At 36.6% G+C, this 19,935-nt stretch overlaps 1 pseudogene; it reads right to left on the reverse strand.

Moving 5' to 3' along the window:
* Positions 1-10,429: 10,429 nt before the first annotated feature.
* Positions 10,430-11,019, reverse strand: LOC139440083 (olfactory receptor 8S1-like; annotated as a pseudogene).
* Between the last annotated feature and the right edge of the window lie 8,916 nt (positions 11,020-19,935).

Here is a 19,935-nt window from a genome sequence, read left to right on the forward strand (position 1 = left end):
AGATTCTGCTGTCCAGAATGAAAAGTTCTAAACTTCTAAAAATAGTCCTGGATGCTGTACTAAAGACTGATAAATAATCAATCAAAACAACAAACAGCCATCCATCTCATAGCTCCAACAATAATTATGCCAAAGCTTAGCAAGTTAAACTTTGGCAAAAGGGGGGAATGATGTGGGCTATGGGTGGAAGGCTCTTTGTCTCTTCAGAGATAACCTAAGCTGAAGGCTGTGGGTGTGGAATGGTAAGAGGCTGCAGTCCTGCCCTTAGGGACAATGGCAACAGGCTCCAGTCCCAGGAAACAGTTTAACAATGCAAGGGCTATAAACTTTAAATATTCAGGGGAAATGCAAAAACCAAATATGCTAAAAGCTTATCTAGAATATCTGGAGTCCATGCTAAAAGCTTACCTAAGATGTGGAAGATATATATGCTAATTGAGGTCTATTGAGAACTGAAACAAAGGGACCATTTGGCCTTTCCTCTCTGTATAAAAGACGTTTGAAAATCTTGTTCAGGGCTCTGGATTCAAACAGAAAGCTCCTGAGTCCGGCTGGCCATCAATAAACCATTTTTCCTTCTCAAAATCATTCCTGAGTCCTGGCCTCTCTATACTCAAATAATTGAACTTCTCTCAAATTCTACAACACATATGGGCATTGGTTCACTACCCTCTCCTCCATTTCTGTCTCCTGAAAACCTGTCTTCCAGACACTAGCTCTGTGAGCTCTGTCAATTTGCTTAATTCATATCAGTGCAGTCATGTAATAGTTTTCCTTCAGTGTCTGGATTACTTCACTCAACATAAGGTCTTCAAGACTCATCCATGTTATCCCATGTGTTAATACGGCATTCCTTCTTACACCTGAGTAATATTCCATTGTGTGTATATATAATCCTTTTGCTTATCCATTCATGTGTTCTGGATACTTGTGTTGCTTCCAAATTTTGGCAATCAAGAATAAAGATGCTATGAACATTGGTATTCAAATATCTGTTCCTTTCCTGCTCTCAATGCCTCTGGCTATACACCCAGCAGTGGGATTGCTAGATCATATGGCAGCGTTATAGTTAGGTTCCTGAGGAACAGCCAAACTATCCTCTACAATGGCTGCACATTCTAAATTCCCACAAGCAGTGGATAAGCATTCCCTTTCCTCCACATCCTCTACAAAACTTTAGTCCTCTGGATTTTTTAATAGCTGCCAGTCTAATGGGTGTGAGATGGTACCTTATTGTGGTTTTTCATTTTTTTTTAAGATTTATTTATTTATTTAATTCCCCCCACCCTGGTTGTCTGTTCTCTGTTTCTGTTTGCTGCGTCTTGTTTCTTTGTCTGCTTCTGTTGTCGTCAGCAGCATGGGAAGTGTGCGTGGCACCATTCCTGGGCAGGCTGCACTTTCTTTCATGCTGGGCGGCTCTCCTTATGGGCGCAATCTTTGTGCATGGGGCTCCCCTATGCGGGGGACACCCCTACACGGGGGACACCTCTGCGTGGCAGGGCACTCATTGCGCACATCAGCACTGCGCACGGGCCAGCCAGCTCCACACGGGTCAAGGAGGACTGGGGTTTGAACCGCAGACCTCCCATGTGGTAGACGGATGCCCTAACCACTGGGCCAAGTCCGTTTCCCCCTTATTGTAGTTTTGATTTGCATTTCCCTAATAGCTAGTGATGTTAATCATCTTTTCATGTGCTTTTTAGCCATTTCTATTTCTTCTTTGGAGAAACATCTGTTCAGATCTCTTGCCCATTTTTAAATGGGTTGTTTTGTTTTTATTTTTGAGATGTAGGATTTCTTTATTTATGCTGGATATTAGGCTTCTATCAGATAGTTGGTTACCAAATATATTCATTGAGTAGGCAGCCTTTTTACTTTCCTGAAAAATTCCTTTGAAGCACAAATTTTCTTTAATTTTGGGGAGGTCCCATTTATCAATTTTTTCTTTGATTTCTCATGCTTTTGGTGTAAAGTTTATGAAACCATTTCCTACTACAAGATACAGTAAATGCTTCCCTACATTATTTTCTAGGAGCTTTATGGACTTGGCTCTACTGTTTACATCTTTCATACATCTTGATTTAGTTTTTGTATAAGGTGTTAATATAACCTGTGCATAAATTCAAACTTATTCTGTATCCAAGTATGCCTAGTTCCTGGAAAGCCAATTAAGTGATATAAGCTCTATAGGCTTTAGATATTCAGGGAGAGTGCAGACTGAATATGTTAATTCAAGCTTACCTGGAAAGTAGGAGATATGTGTTAATTCCAGCTTACCTGGAATGTGTGGGGTATGTGTTAATTCAAGACTTATCTTGTACTCACAACATAAAAGCACTGTTTGATTCCCACTCCTACATCCTCTGAATAAAAGGGACCCAAAAATCCTATTTGGGGCTGAGTTTGTATTAAGACAGAAGTCTGCCGAGTCCAGCCAGATGTTAATTAATCTTTCTTCTCAGATTCTCATGTCCTGGCCTTTGATACCATGAACACCCGACTTCTCTCTGCTACAACAGTGTGAGATGGTGGACCTCTCTCATTATTTTGGATATAGATATCTAGTTCTCCAAGCACCATTTGTTGAAGAAGTCATTTTCTCACAGATGAATGGAGTTGGTGGTCTTGTCAAATATCAGTAGACTGTTTATGTGAGGATCTATATTAGAAATCACAATTTGGTTCCATTGTTCTGTAGGTCTATCCTTGTGCCAATACCATGCATTTTTGGTCACTGTACCTTTGTAGTATGTTGTAAAACCAGGTAGTGTGATAACTCCAATTTCATTTTTCTTTTTCAACATGCCATTGGTATTTGGGCCCTCTTACACTTCCAAATAAATTTCATAGTTCACTTTCCCAATTCAGTAAAAAATGCTGTTGCAATTTTTATGGGGATTGCATTAAATTTGTAAATCAATTCAGTTAAGACAGATATCTTAATGATGTTTAATGTTTGAATCCATGAACAGGGAATATACTTCCATTTATTTAGGTCTTCTTTGATTTCCTTTAACAATGTTCTGTACTTCTCTACATACAAGTCCTTTACATATTTAGTTTTGTATAGAATCATGTCATCTGCAAATAGTGAAATTTTTACTTCTTCCTTTCTAATTTGGCTGTATTTTATATCTTTTTATTGCATAGGTGCTTAAGGAAGTACTTCTAACACAATATTAAATAAGATAAGTGACAGTGGGCATTCTTGTCTAGTTCCTGATCTTAGAGGGAAAACTTTTAGAATTTCATCCTTGAATGTGATGTTAACTATGGGTTTTTCATACATACGATTTTCATGTTGAGGAAATTTCCTTGTATTCCTATGTTTCAAAGTATTTTTTAGTAAGAAAATTGTGCTGCATTTTCTCAAAAGCTTTTTTTGCATCAATAGAAATGGTCTTGTAATTTTTTTCATTTGATTTGTTAGTGTGATGTATTACATTGATTGATTTTCTTATGTTGAACCATTCTTTCGTACCAGGGATGAATTCCACTTGTTCATGGTGAATAGTTCATTTAATGTGTTGTTGAATATGATTAGAAAAAATTTTTTGAGGATATTTGCATCCAAGTACATTAGAGAAATTGGTCTGTAATTTTCCTTTTTTGTGGCATCTTTATTTTGCTTTAATATTAGGGTGATATTGGCATCATAGGATGCATTAGGAAATATTCCCTCCACTTCTATTTTTTGGGAGGTTTAAGCAGGATTGATGTTTGTTCTTTCCAGAATGTTTGTTAGAATTGACCTGTCAAGCCATCTTTTCCTGGGCTCTTCTTAGTTGAGTGGTTTTTGAACACTGATCCAATTTCATTTTCCGTGATTTGTCTCTTGAGTTAATCAAGTTCTTCTTTGGTCAATGTAGTTTGCTGGCATGTGTTAGAATTTGTCGGCATACAATTTTTCAAAGTATCCTCTTATAATACTGTTTATTTCTGTGAGATCAGAGGTGGTATCTCTTTCCTCATTTCTTATTTAATGTATTTGCATCTTTCCTTTTTTTCTTTATGAGTCTAGCTAAGCATCTGTCAGTTTTATTAATATTCTCAAAGAACCAACTTTTGGTTTTGTTAATATTTTCTAGTGCTTTCTTATTTTCTATTTCATTTAGCTCTTCTCTAATCTTTGTCATTTCCTTCTTTCTATTTGTTTGGGTTTTTTTTCCTTTTTCTAATTTCCCCAGGCGTGCAATTAGGTCTTTGGTTTTAGTTCTTTCATCTTTTTTAATGTAGGCATTTATGGCTATAAATTCCTTCTAAGAACTGCTTTTTCTGCACCCCATAAGTTCTGATATGTTGTATTGTCATATTCATTCATTTTAAGGTAGTTACTGATTTCTATGGCAATTTCCTCCTTGACCCACTGATTATCTAAGAGTGTTGTTTAACTTCCATATCCTTGTGTCTAATCTGGTTCTCTGCCCCTTACTGATTTCCAGTTTCATTCCATTGTGGTCAGAGTAATTACCTCATATAATTTCAATCTTTCTGAAATCAGTGAGAGTTGTTTTGGAGCATAGTATGTGGTCTGTCCTGGAGAATGATCCATGTGCTCTCAAGAAGAATGCATATCCTGCAGTATTTGGGTGTAATCTTCTTTATATTGTCTATTAGATCTAGATCCTCTAACATATTATTCAAGATCTCTATTTCTTTATTGATCCTCTGCTGAGATGTTCTGTCTAATGGTGATATTGGTGTATTAAAGTCCCCCACTATAATTGTAGGTGCATCTATTTCCCACTTCATTTTTCTAATGATTGTTTCATGTATCTTGAGGAGTCCTGGTTAGGTGCATAAATGTTCATGATTGTTCCTTCTTCTTTGTAAATTACCACTTTCATTAATATGTAGTGTCCTTCTTTTCTCTTACAATAATTTTGCATTTAAAGTCTATTTTATCCTATATTAGTGTCACTACTCCTTCCTTTCTTTGGTTATTATTTGCGTGTAAAATTTGCATGTAAAATTGTTTTCCAAACGATCACTTTCAACCTCTTTGCATCCCTGGGCCTAAGGTGAGTATCTTGTAGACAACATATAGATGGGTCATATTTCTTTATCCATTCTGTCAATCTGTGTGTCTTTGTTGGAGATTACACTCTATTAAAATTCAATGTTATTTCTGTCAAGGCATTATAACATTGGCCATATTTTCCTTAGGGCTATATATGCCATATGTTGTTTTTATTTCTTTTTTTATTTTTTAGTTATTTTTACCAATAATGTTCTTTCATCTACTCTCCTCCAATCCTCTCTCTCCTGTTTTTTTTTTCCTTTTAACCTGCAGAACTCCCTTTAATTTTTCTTGAAAGGCAGGTTTCTTGTTGACAAAGTCATAATTTCTCTTTATCTGTGAATATTTGGAACTCTCCCTTGTTTTTGAATTCCAGCTTTCCTGGGTACAAAATTGTTGGCTAACAATTTTTTTTTTTTCTTTTAGTATCTGAACTATGCCATACCACTGCCTTCCTGCTACCGTGGTTTCAGATGAGTAATCAGCATTCAAGCGTATTGAGCTTCTTCGCATGTGATGGATCTCTATTCTCTGGCTGTTTTCAGTATTCTCTCTTTGTCTTGAGCATTGGACAATTTGATAAGTATATGTTTTGGGATAGGCATATTAAGATTTATTTATTTTTGAGTGCATTGCACTTCCTGGAGAGGTACATCAATGTTCCTCAAAAGATTTGGGAAATTTTCATGCATTATATCCCCTAACAATCCTTCTTCCCCCTTTCTCCTCTTTTTCCCTCTGACATGCCTATAATGCATATGTTTGTGCATTTTGTGTTGCCATTCAAATCCTTAAATTCCTGCTGAACATTTTCTTTTTATCTATCTCTTTTACTATCTCTCTGATTTCAGATGTACTGTCTGTAACATCACTGATTCCCCACCTGTCCAAATCTGTCTCCCTTCTAATGGTTTATTGTTGCTCTTCTTTATGGTTGTTTGTTTGTCTAGTAACTTTTTGGAACTAATTTTGTAAACTCTATGGCCTTTGTAATGTGTGGCCGTAGAAGACTCTGGACTATGATCTTATTTATCAATTAGTGATTGACAGAGATATGCTAAATACTTGGAACAAAAAGAAAATATAACAATGAAGACAAAGAAAAGAAGAAAAGCCTAGTATTTATGTCTTGCTGTAAAGTTTATGATTCATTACTTTGTCATAGAGCACAGAGTAGCCCATATTAGCAATGCAGTCATAGTCCATTACTGAGAGCAGCCAATTTCTGATCCTTCCATATTAAACACAAAGACTTAAGTTAGGGAGTCTTCCATGGAGATGTTCTCTGACACAGTCTTTACCCAGCAGCTTGAAAACAATGGAGAAGAGAAGCAGAGATCAAATTTATCATAAAATAATGACTATGGCAAATTCAAGAGTGTTTAGTTCCAAAACACTTTATATCCCAATGAGATGACACTGCTAAATAAGATTATTGCATTAAAAATTTAAGTCTGTGCTTAAAACAACAATGGTGGAGGAATGTTATTAATGAAGGGCACTGAGGGTGGGTGGGATATGTGGGAAAGTGTGCACCTGGGACATGCTTCCATGGAATATAAAAGGTTTCATCTTGTCATAGGGTGTTATTTCAGTGTGGGGAGACCACACAATAAATAGGAAAATGGTAAATGGTAAACTGCTATCCTGGGGAGTCCTGTTGGGATTTCAAATAGAAGGACAAGAGTCTCTTGAGAATGTAATTGATGCCTAATAAAAGAATATGGTCTGTGTGTCAAGCTCTGAATATTAATACATGTAATTATGAACTTTATTATTCAAAACGTAGTGGTTATGAGGGAAAGGGGTGATGAGGGAAAGGGGAAGAAAGAATGGATTGATAAGGGGAAATATTTTGGGGCATTGGATTTGATCTACGTGATCTTGCAATGATGTATACAGGACATTGTGCATTTTGTTAGAACTTATAAAAGTGTATGGTGCAGCATGTGAATCATAATTTAAACCACTGACTATGGTTAGTGACAATGCTTCAATATTTCTTATCAACTTTAATAAATGTACCATGCTTATGTAAGTTGTTATTAATAGGGGAAACTGTGAGAGGAGTGAGTGTGGTATATGGGAATCACTGAAATTTCCAATGTGGTTTTTCTTTTACCTAAAGTTTCTTTGAAAATAAAGGGGAAAAAAAAGGCTCTGTGGGAACATACAGAAGAAATTGTCACAATACATAAAAGATAACTGGTCTTATGGGAATGAGAGACACAATACAAAAAATTATTTAAATTTTTAATGTATTTTATTTTATTTGTTTTATTTTTTGTAACTTTCATTTGTTCATTTCTTAACTTTGCTTTTGGCAAGGTTTTGGATTGCAAAAGATTTTCAATTGTGCAGGAGAGGATCACTGGCGTGGGGTGTCAGTGCTGGGAGAATATGCCGGAAGTGATGCAACCCAAGCATGACTCGGTGGAATATAAACGTTCTCACATGGCCATAGGATATTGTTTTGGTTGTTGGAGACCCACAGAATAATTGAAAGAATAATGAATTTCCATCTTGGGGACTCTTGCTACATTCTCTCATAAAGTGTCAAGAATCCCTGGAGTACATGGGAATGCCTAGTGAATTAGGACAGACAAATATGCCAGGCCCTGGATATTGATGTTTGTACTTATGAAACTTGTTCTTGTGAAATTGTAACTTAGCCTAAGACGTTACTCCTGAAAGCTTCTTTGTTGCTCAAATATGGCCTTTCTCTAAATCAAACTCAGCTTATGAACTCACTACCTTCATCCCAGAGCAGGACATGACTCCCTAGGATGAGTATCCCTGGCGCTGAGGGATTGTTACCAAGTACCAACTAGTGGTGCATTTATTTAAAAAACCTTGACCAAAGTGGGAAAATATTAAACACAAATGAGTTTTTATGGCTAAGAGATTTCAAAATGAGTCAGGAGGTCAATCTAGAGGTTAGGCTTATGTATTTCTTATGAGGATCTCATTTCCTGCTGCAGTAAATTGTGCCTTAAGCAGGGAGGCTCCTGAAGATTGTAGGGATATCTGGACACTACAGGTAGGACAGACAACACCAGGAATTCAACACCCCATCCATGGGCCTTACATTAGTACATATAATAACGTATCCCCTCAATGTATTCGAGGTGGTCTCGTAATTTTCCACCACATTGTTCTTGTGCACCTTTTAATTGAACCTATAATTAGCACTGTACCTCTTAAATGTGTGTCCAAGAGACTTAAATCTCCAGATTGTTCATTTGTTCATATGCCAGTTGAGCCCTGAATTTCAACAGAGTTGCAGCCAACCCCTACCCTCCAATTCATTGGTCTCACCCAGGAATACTAACAGAAGGATGATGATGGACAATGCCCATCCCAAGAAACAGAGATTATGTACACCTGTAAGCAAGACAGACCCACTCATCTTCCCCATGGGATATAAGACCCCTCTCAAATGGTAGACAAGTAGGCATCACCATGCACAAATCCTCAAGATTGAGGAATGAAAAAACAAGCAGGAATTGCAACTAGGGATTACAGTAGACTTATTATCATTCTAGTAATGGAAGATCTTGTAACCTTGATATAAAGGCAATGGTCACCAGAGATTCTGTGAGGGAGAGGCATATCATGGTGGGACATTTTTGGAACATTGGAATTTTTCTGCATGACAGGCAGTGATGAATACAGGCCATTATGTATTTGTCAAAAGCTATAAAATTGTGTGAGTCAAAGTGTAAACCAAGATGTGGACTAGGAACCATGGTTAGTAGCAATGCTTCAATGTTTTTTCATCAACTGTAACAAATGTACACTAATGAAAGATGTTAATGGGGAAAAGTATTGGAGGGTGGGGTGAGGTATATGGGAATTCTGTATATTTTCGATGTACCATTTAGGTAATCTAAAGCTTCTTTAAAAATGAAAGTTATAAAACAATCAATCAATAAATACCAAAAAATGCAAATAATAAGAATAGAAAAACTTAAAAAGATTGGTAAGGTCATGTACCTAAAGTAAACAAAGGTTATCCTTTTTACATGAAAATGCCATGTTTAATAATTTCCATGTTTAACCAGTTAGTATGTTTTTCAATGTGAAATTTAATTTAATATTTGATTCAATATGTATGTAAATAAAATATATGTATATAATAGTTATGAATACATACAATATATTGAAACCTAAGGTGACAAAATTTTTAAATGTTCGGTATATCCATTTTATTATTATATTCTGGTTCCAATATGGCAAATCCTCAGTATAAAGCAATGGACATCCATTTACTAGTTGGTGTCAATCTGAATAAGAAAATTATATACTAAAATAGCTTTTAACAGAATAATTATAAAATTGGCAACAGTGAATAGAACTAATGTCACTTAATTTTCCACTTAAAATGGTTAAAACGAGATATTTTGTTATATGTTACCCAATAAAAATATTCAAATGTTAACATCACAAAAAAACTCAAATAAAGAAAAAACCCAGATTCCAGACTTTGTAGGCTCCAGGTATGAAAGAAAACTGTTGTTTTATATTCAAAAAAATTAAGAAATAAAGATGTGTGAGGGGCAAATAATGGGAAGGAGAAGAAAACAAACTTACCTGTTAAACAATCAGTTGAGAATCCACCTTCTATTCCAATAATTTGGAAAACCTTTTATCCTCAAGTCCCAGACTGGTGCCTATAGTGGAATTCTGGGAAGAAATGCCTGGATTAGGCATATCTTTAACTTAAACATTTAGCTCTTCTGCATTGCTCAGCTGGTCTGAATTTCAAATTACTGATCTGCCCCTCTCCATTTTCCCTTCACTGAAACATGCACTTTCCTTCCAGTCCTCTTGTATCCCAATGCCTTTCTGTTATATAGTCTCCTTGTCAAACGATAACTTGATTTTTCATTAAATTTACTTTCTAAGAGATTTGAGAAGTTCATTTTTTATGAATCTTCTTCTCAGGGTTGTCCTACCTCCCCTGGGTGCACTCAACTTTTCCAGACACAGGACTCTTGACACTGAAAAAGCTAATTCACAAATTACTGCACACCCTCCCTCCCAACTCTTGCACCACCTCAGATTGAAGATCAACCAGCTTGCTTTATATGTTTCCTTCTCTGATCAGCTGGGCACTTAACCAAGTGGTTCACTGAAATGCATAATAAAAGGAAACAAGATAGGATGAAGACCCATCAGAGCAACCAAAAGACTTTCCATGGAAAAGGACTGGACAAACATGGTTCTTAGACCATTTGCCTGCCTCAAAGCCAGAATGAATCTAAAGCATCCTTCTTCACTTCACTGACAAATGACTCTGTCAAATTCTAAGATACCATTTTGCAACCACTACCAAGGGAAATCAAGAAATAATCATACTGTCCAATCATGACATTGCTTTAATAAGCTCATTCCAAGTCATCCTCCTCAAGCCAACTGCCTGATACATTGGAGATATTTTCTCAAGGTCCTGCACACAGCTCCTTTAATCTGATTGTTTTTCAGGCTATAGATGAGGGGATTCACCAAGGGTGTACTCACACTGTACTGTAAAGAGAATATCAACTCAAATGATGAGCCTGAGGCTGGCAATAGGTAGCAAAGAGAAGCTGAACCATAAAATAGGAGCACTATGGTGAGGCGAGAGAAGCAGGAGGAGGCTGCGCTTCTACCTGCAGAGGAGCTAATGCTCAGGATGGTAGAGATAATGGGGGTGTAGGAATAAACAGTAAGGAAGCAGGTGCCAATTCCATGCAGTAGACTGAAGCGGAGAAGGAATATAAAATTAGTTGTAATTTCCAAACAGGACAAGGGAAGAATGAGGGCAGCTTACAGCTGTAGTGGGGGATGGAATCCTCCCAAGAGAAGTCTAAATTCATAGGAAGAAGGGTGTTGAAAAGTGCACCCAGAAAGCCCAGGCTCCAGGATCCCCACACCAGCCCCTTACAGAACTGGTTGCTCATTATCTGTCCATAGAGAAGAGGGTGGCAGATGGCAACATAGTGGTGATAGGCCATCACTGAGAGCAGGCAGGCTTCTGTGTCCCCAGACTCAAAGAAGACCTGAGTCAGGCAGCCTCCAACAGAGATGGTTTTCCTCTGAGACGAGATTCTCCAGCAGCTTTGGTATTATGGCAGAGGAGAAACTAATATCCAGGAAGGAGAGGTGACTGGGGAAGTAGGACATGGGTGTGTGGAGTTGAGAATCTGCCCTGACGACCAGCAGCATCATCAGGTTCCCCGTCAAGGTTAAGATGTAAATTCCCAGGAACAGCACAAAGAGGAGAGCCAGGACATGGACATCAGCAGAGAGTCCAAGGAGGATGAACTCAGGGATAGTGCTGTGGTTCCCCAAGGCCATTGAGAGGTGCTGCTGTCCAGATATAAAATAGGGACAGACCTGTAAGCTCTATTGACCACATTCATTATTTAGGAGGAGGCATCTTGCTTACTACCAACTTAAGTTCCTGTATGCCCTCACTGGTTCCTTTGAATCTCTTCATCCTATGTTGATTCTTTCTTTTAATCCTCACCCTGGATGAATGCTACCTAACGATGCTTGTATACTTCAGAGATTAGTGAAGAAATGTATTCATATTTTCAATCAGGACTGTGTGGAATAGCCTCTTCGTTATCTGTAAATGTGATCTACACTGTTCCCTACACTTTGTAGATTCTAGTGGGCTTCCTGGAGAGGATGTCTCAAAACATGAATTCTTTTCTCTTTTACTCAGGCTGTTGATCTCATTGAAAACCTAGTCATGATAACTTTTTTTTTTTTTTTTTGAGCTACTGGGGACCAGGGATTGAACCTGAGACCTTGTATGTGGGAAACTGGAGCTCAATCACTGAGCCACATTAGCTATCCTGAATTAATTTTTTTTGTTTATTTTATTGTTGCTTAGTTGTTCTTTTAAGGAGGCCACTGGAAAGTTAGCCTGGGTTTTCCCATGTGAGAAGAAGATGCTCAACCACTTGAGCCACATCTACTCCCAATAATAATATTTTGTCTTTTATTATATTTTTCACAGACATTTTACATAAATTGTCCATTTCATCTTTGGGACAAGAATGAAATATATAGACACTAGAATATGTTTGCATAATAGGTGTGTGTGTTTGAATATTATGTTCTATTTGGAGGACAGAACATAAGGAATAAGGGAGTAATTTTATTCATCCGTTTTTCTGGAGAGAAAATTGAGCATATGTTGTTACATAATTGTACAAATTGACAATTTGAACAGTCAAGATTTGATTCAAATATGTGGGATCAAAAGAAGAGGTCATTTTACCATTCATTGTCTTCTAGTCAAGACTTGGTCTTTCATGTCCTTGATCATCTGGCATCTATTGACTTCCGTGATCATCGAGCTATTACTCTATGGAGGCCTCAGTCTTGAGGGCAGACCAGTATACTCCCCTCTGATCACCATGCAGGTGCATCTTTCTCTTTCCATTTTCACAAGCATTTGCTCCTCATGGAATGCCATAGCATTCAATCTAAATTTTATTTTTATTCTGCCTTTCACCAGAATCAGTGTCTTTCTGAGAACTTCTTTTATCATATCCTTTCCTGAAATCACCAGTATGTATAACAATTGGACAACTATTATCATTGAGTGCCTGATAACTGATTAGCCATCATAAACACTTTTGTTTTTAATCCCCAAATCCAATTTGGTACAAATCACTGCACTGAGATATTTTGAATAAGAAAACAAATGTATTTAGGTATTTTACTATTTAACATCATTATTTCCACACTTACCTCTCTGATATCAAGAAAGTGCTCTTTGAATCCTGGTCAGATTACACCCTGTTAAGGTTTTCTTATGCATTCCTGCTTCTTGTCAAAGTATGACCGAACTTTTCCACTCCCAATAACTAATTCTTTTCCCTTATGATGGCAGATGAATCACTCTCTTATTCTGGTATCTAGTGTAACATTTGTTAATGTATTTCTTTTTACACCTTTCCAAGACATTATAGTTTCTTGAAGGCAGCGATTGTGTTCTAAACTATTTTGCACCCAGGACACATGCCCCTGTGAAGAAAAAAATGTGTATACTAGAATTCCAATGAGGGTATGCTACAGAAAAGAACATAATTGAATGAATAGTACAGATCGTGTAGCTCATATTGTGCGGGAAAGACTACAAATCCACAAATTTAAGAAAGACTGAGCACCAAGGATAATTGGTAAGTACAGGCAATGAAATGTGTATGTTTTGTCTGTCCATGTGCATAATCAGTCTGATTTTTACCCCTATTGAAGGTCAAGGAGTACACTTTACTTGTGTACCTACCATCAACTACCAGATCCCTATATCTGAGGAGTCATCCCACACTTACTAGCCAACGTCTGCCTGTACTAGAAATGTGTTTAAACCCATGACAGCAATCTATAACTACAAGCCAGCAATCTATCATCACCCATATCCTTTAATTCATTTGTCTATTCACTTTGTAATTCATTCCCTCCTTAATAATCCAACTTTCTAAATGTTTATTCTTCTATCCTTTTCCAAAACCCCCTACATTTCAGATAACAAATATTCACAGATTTATTGTACATATAAGATTTTTGACAGGCATTAGGAAGAAAACGACTTAGTATAGAACAATGTCCAACTGTTATGTGTATATTCTTTTTTCCCTTTAAGATTAATATCAATTTTCATTATAATCCAAGTATAAATTCTCTTCTTAGACTTTCTACTCTTCCTTAGCCTGAAAATCTGATCTGGGCTATACAATCAGATTGTCCCCTTTCATGAAAGATAATTTCACAGTGTTTCCCCAGTCCCAATGACATTTTATTTGTCCTGTATTCTGTACTTTGTCATGATACTACTATGTCCATCATTGGGAGTACTCGAAAGACTCACAATTACATTGAATTTTGCATACCCATATAGCTACCCAAACTTGCGCTTTCTACTTATTATCTCATTATTAATAGTGAATAGTCACACAGTTTCCCAACCTATAAGACCTTCATAGATTCAGTGTATGTATGTATCAGTTTTGCCTAGTAGGATAATATACACCATATTGGCTCAAATTCTAATTCAGCACTGAAGAAACACAACTTGCTCAACTATTCTATTTTGAGTACCTCCTCTTGTTTCTACATTTATCATCTATTTATACAATTTCTCTAATGTCAAAATACCAAGCAACAACAACAATAAAAAAATAAATTAAGTCCATTCCCTCCATTGATATGAACAATTCACCATTTGGTATTTTCTCTCTGAATTAAATAGAAAATTGCTTTGATTAATTTGATTTTGTTCATCTTATGCTCATTTTTTCCATCACAAGGATCTCAGCGCCTTCAATTCTCATGAAATTGGGTGACTCAATCCAGGTCCATATTGGTTAGAGAAGGAATATTCTGCATCTTTACAGTGAGAGGAAGCATTAATGCAGAAGTTAGTTTTGTGTGATTCTTCATAGGAAAGCTGGGTTTACCAATTTGCATGTGATTTTAATATAATGCAACTTTACAAATAAGCACGTATTGAATTTGGGGGTTATACTAAAAGACATCCCATTCTGTCCTTCATTCTCCATTTATGCCTAGGATAACTCCTCAAACCATTCATAATAATACATTTAGTCCTAATGAATAATGAGAAGGAGGATGCTAATGATAATGAAGAAGATATCACTAAACACCATTCCAAGCACTTGACATGTATTAAGGTACTTATTTCTTACACCTGTCCAATGAGATAGGGAACATTTATATCCTTACCCCTTTTTGTTTTAAACAGATGAGGAATAGAAGCAGAAAAGCTGGTGGAAAACCTGCCCAAATCCACAGAGGTAGCAAGCAGTAGAGTTGGAATTTGAAACCAGCAGTTTGGCATGTAACTCATCACATCCTTTACATGGGGGCAGGTAGTACAGAAATATTCCTTGAACAAGACATATACCAAAGGGTTATTAACATTTTGTCAGTGACAAGTGAATTAATTTTAAAATCTTAATGCTGGGATTGAAGAGCTATTTAGAACACAAAGAGAATGATATCCAGTTTGTCACTGAGCATGGAAAAGCATACTATTGATCAAAATTGGGGGAATTTGTTTATGCAGAGAAAGTATAAATACAATGGTTGAGGGAAGCACTTCGACTTGGGAGTAGTGAAAATAAGTGGGCAAGAAATAATAACACTAATGAGTTCATTTTATTTTCTTTAAAATTTATTAGTTTTGATCCCTACTGCTATTTTCTTCAGCTGCTACATTGATTTGATATTTCTCGTAGATGAAGGCTATTAGTAATAGCTTAAAATTAACTTTCTATGGCACATGTAATTTGATTTAGAAAAGTATCAAAGTCCACTATCTACTCTGATGTAGCCTTCCCACTCCTGTTCTGACTTTTATTTCCAGCTGCTGTTTCTTGCCTTTATTATACTCCTGGCGCATGGATCAATGCTGAATTGGAAGACAGAGAGCAGTATCTCTGCTCCCATAACCTAACATTAGTCGCTGAGGCCAGAGGGTTTTCCCCAGGTAGCTGCTCAGAGTAGGTGAACACCCAGTCCTACTGCATGGAAATGTGAATATCTGCAGTGATTTGGGGGCTTATGCTCTATCCCACAAAACTCTATGGAAAGACAGAGAGTGAAAAGACACATTTCAGATAGTCATAAAAAAGGTTTCATGAAGATGTAAAAGTAGTCGGGAGAGTGAGAGTGGAGAAATTTTAGTCAATTATAGAGGACATTACTGAATTGGTGGGCTGGTGGTTATGGCTCAGAAGACTTCCTTCTGTTCTGGTCTTTTCCTGGGCCAGGAGTCTCTATGTTTATGCAGTCCAATTATGTTATGGCTCAATTACTGGTACTTCAGTTCATTTTCTCTTTCTCTTCTTGAAAACCACAGTAAAGGCATCACAGTGGCTTACCCCAGAAGCTCCAGGTCTTGCTCCCATTGAGGTCTGTCTTGGTACTATTTTTCCCCTTGCATTAAGCCTTTGAAATCCTTAAAAAACAAACCAAAAGAACCTACGAAAAACTTAGGAGGACATATATCTGGTAACTATGGAGTCAAACACAGGAACATCACATCTTTTTTTAACTGTTTCCCTAAAAACTGTGCCAGGTGAATCTGTGAAATGAGTGATTCTCACATATATCCATCCCTTCAGAAGTACAGATATAAGATTAGGCAGTCTGTAATGGGATGGCTGAGCCTGATGGCCCAGGGGGCAGAAGAAGCAATGTCTTTTTTTCTCTGCAGTAAGAGGCAAAAACTCATGTTTAGAATAATTAACATAACAAGCAGAAACTTGTAGGGGTCTCAGAGGATACCACTTAGATTTCTCTTTTGAAATTTTTATGTTGAAGCTAAAATATTGAATGGAAATACATCATGTTCGAAGGTCTTTGAAGTAGATATGTGAGGACAACATCCTTTGTCTGTATACCTCATTTAAGAAATCACAAGAAGGTGGTGCATTTATTTTTTAAAATTTTATTGAAGTATTAATATACCATTCATACATGAACATACATAAACAATAAGTATATAGTAAAAGTTGGGAACTTACAAAACAAAAATGCATAGCATCATACAGGGGTCCCATACATCAACCCACCTCCAACACTTTGCATTGGTGTGAGACATTTGTTACAAATGATGAAAGAATATCATCAAAATCTTACTAATAACTATAATCCTTATCTTACACTTGGTGTATTTTCCCTCCAACCCTCCCTATTATTTTTTTTAGATATATTTTTTTATTACAGAACTAGTGAATTTACAAAACAACAACTGTGCATGTAATTTTAAATGTCTTGCAGTTATTTCCTCTGGCCAGGGATTTGATTTTATAAACAACTTTTTGAAGTATACTGTAGTGATCAGTGTGTTAATGATTACATAAGATTTTAGGGAAAGCTTTGAATACAGGTGGTAAAAGCCATGGGAAAAGAAAGCCACATAACTGAGTGGTTACAGTGACAAATACTGTAGTTTAATCCTGAAGAAGTAGAACTCAACACTATACACTGGAATTTGGAACTGGCAAGTATTTTTTTGTAATTAAGCAATGGTATTTTCATTAGCCAGACTGATGAAAATATAATGTGGATTAATATAGAGGAACAGGAATGCTTTCAAAATTTTGGAAGAATATGTGAGTACAGTAACAAAAATTTAATCACTTGCCAAATGCCAAGTATTGATCTACTTGCTTTCATTTTTTAACTTATACCACTCATCAATTCTAAAAATTAGAACCTCTTTTTTTTGCCATTTTCAGTTGAGGAAACTGAGGCAGTGGCCAAAGTTCACACAGTTGTAGGTGGTAGAATTCAGATTAAAATTCAGTTAATGAGATGAAATCTTTTGGTCTATGTTAAAGGCATCAAGAATAATGTTCTTCCAAAAAATTAATTTTTTACTGACTATATGAACATTTGATATAGAATGTTTGAATTCGGACTGTGATAAAAGGGGAATGAAAGTATGTATTTTGGCCTCTGCTAAGGAGAGTCATAAAAATTTTCTAAGTTAATCCAGTAAATATCCATTGTGTGAAAGCCAATAGAAGTAAACAAGCATTAATGTTGCTGGAGCTACATTACTCAAATATTCAAGTAATTGGCTTTCAGAAACCAATCTATACTTGTGTTCTGGGAACAATGTCTTCATCTTAGAGTGTTACTTTTAATACAATTATGATTGTATTTTTTGTGAGTTTTAATTAGAACAGTTTAAAATGAAGTGTCAGTAAACACTTCTCACTGTGGGGTGAGAGTGCAGATGCAAGCCGGGAGAAGGAATTAATTCAAATTTTATCCACCTGGTTCTAGGCTTAATTATAAAAGAACAACTGTGAACTGTGTTGCTGCATGGTGATTCAAGGATTCTTTCAAAGGAGGGTTTGTGCATATGAATTAGCAGAATTTATGGTTTGTTGGAAATTTGGGCAGGCATGCATGGTGAATTAGCTTATGGGAACAGTTTTCTTGCTTCACAGGGTAATGATCATTGTTGTTTCAAATGCATCATTAATTAAATGTTACTTTATGTTCATTTATTTATGTTCTGCTGTTGACTCCTTATTTCTAAATACCATCGATATTTTCTTCTGGGATGTTTCATAAACTCCACGTCTTTCACAAAATAATGGGCTACTGCTACTGAAAGTTGTCAAAGCAATATTGATCTATATGAGGATTGAGAGATCACAAAAATCAGTCTTATGGAAAGAAGAGATATGACTTGGCATATTAGGAATCTTTTCCTAAAACTTGATTTATATTCATTTAATGCCTTAACACTATGAATTTGGGGCTGTATATGTCTTTTTAGTTGGAACAGTCCTGTGCACTGTGGGATGTTTGGCAGCATTCATATGCTCTACCCACTAGATGCCAGTTGCACCTTTCCCAGTTATAATTACTAAAAATATGTCCAGATATTGCCAAATTCCTATGGAGGAAGGGCAAGAAGAGCCAGAAAAATCATGCTTGGTTGAAAACTGACAATTCACGCAAACGATTTTGTGAAGTAATTTATATTATAATATACAGAAGTAATAATCAGTATGATATATGTGATACACACAAAAAAATATTGTACTTTTGTTAAGAATGGAGATTTGCTAGTATAAAGCAGGAAAACTTAATGAGTCAGGAGTTAAATAGAAATTATTAGTTGTCTGGAGTCATTTGTCTACAAGTAGCAATCAGGTGGAATAGCAAAAGCACTCTGCCCTGGGACCCAAGGTGTGAGCATTTAGGCTGCTCTTCATCAGAGTAACTGAGGGTGCTTGTAAGGTACTGGGGCCAGATCCAGGGACCAGAAAACAAGATGAGTTTAATACACCATTGTTGTTGAATGGCGATACTGCATTTATTGTATGTTGGCATAAAAAAATTGGTGGTGAAAGAACAAGCTTCCTACTGTCAAACTGAATATGAAAACCAGTGATCATAATATACTGGAATTGGCTAAGTATTTATAATATACCTTCGCCCTCCTGTTTTCGTTACTAGGCTGCTCAAAGCAAATACCATGGAATAGTTAAGCTTGAACAACGGGAATTTATTTGCCTACAGTTAAAGTCCAGGAAAATGACCAAATCAAGACATAATGAAGGCAATGCTTTCCTATGAAGACCAGATGCTAGTGATTTTGGATGCCTCTGTCACATGGCTGGGCACATGCCAATGCCTGCTGGTCTCTCCATTCTGAGTTTTGCTGATTTAAGTTCCTGGCTTCTGGGCTTTCTCTTTCTGTACTGAATTTCATTTTCTTATAAAGGACTCTTCTAATATGATAACACCTGTCATGTATGAAGTGGATTACACCTTAACTGAAGGAGCCTCAGCAAAAGATTCTACTTAATATAAGTTCATACCTACATGAATGAATTAGACTTAAGAACATGTTTTTATAAGGATTATACAGCTTCAAACCACCAAACTCACTCATTTGGGTTCCCAAAAGATGTTTACTTTCTATATGAAAAATACATGCATTCCATCACAATATTGTAAAAACCCTAAGTCACCCTTAAGTGGTCTGTCATTAGACACAATAGCCCTCTATCTGTGGGCCTATGAAATCTTTTGAACAAGTTATCTGCTTCCAAAATATAATGGAGAGGCAAGCATAGGATAAGATAAACATTTTCGTTTTCATGGGGAACAACTAGAAGGAAAACAGGGGTCACATTTCTCAAACAGTTCAAACACTGCAGGGCATACTCCATTATATTTCAAGGTCTGAGAGTCATCTGTGGAATGGTGGACTGTGTTCTTGGTCTCATGGAGCATCAGCCCCAAACCTTACAAGTGCTTGTTCAGCTACCATGGTATTCTGAAGCACTGAAGTGAAGACGCCACCCTTCAGGCTTTGGGGTGGCAGCCAGACTCTCTACGATCTCTCGGGCACAGAT

This window comes from Dasypus novemcinctus, chromosome 12 (genome assembly GCF_030445035.2).
Source record: "Dasypus novemcinctus isolate mDasNov1 chromosome 12, mDasNov1.1.hap2, whole genome shotgun sequence".
In the NCBI taxonomy this organism is placed as follows: Eukaryota; Metazoa; Chordata; class Mammalia; order Cingulata; family Dasypodidae; genus Dasypus; species Dasypus novemcinctus.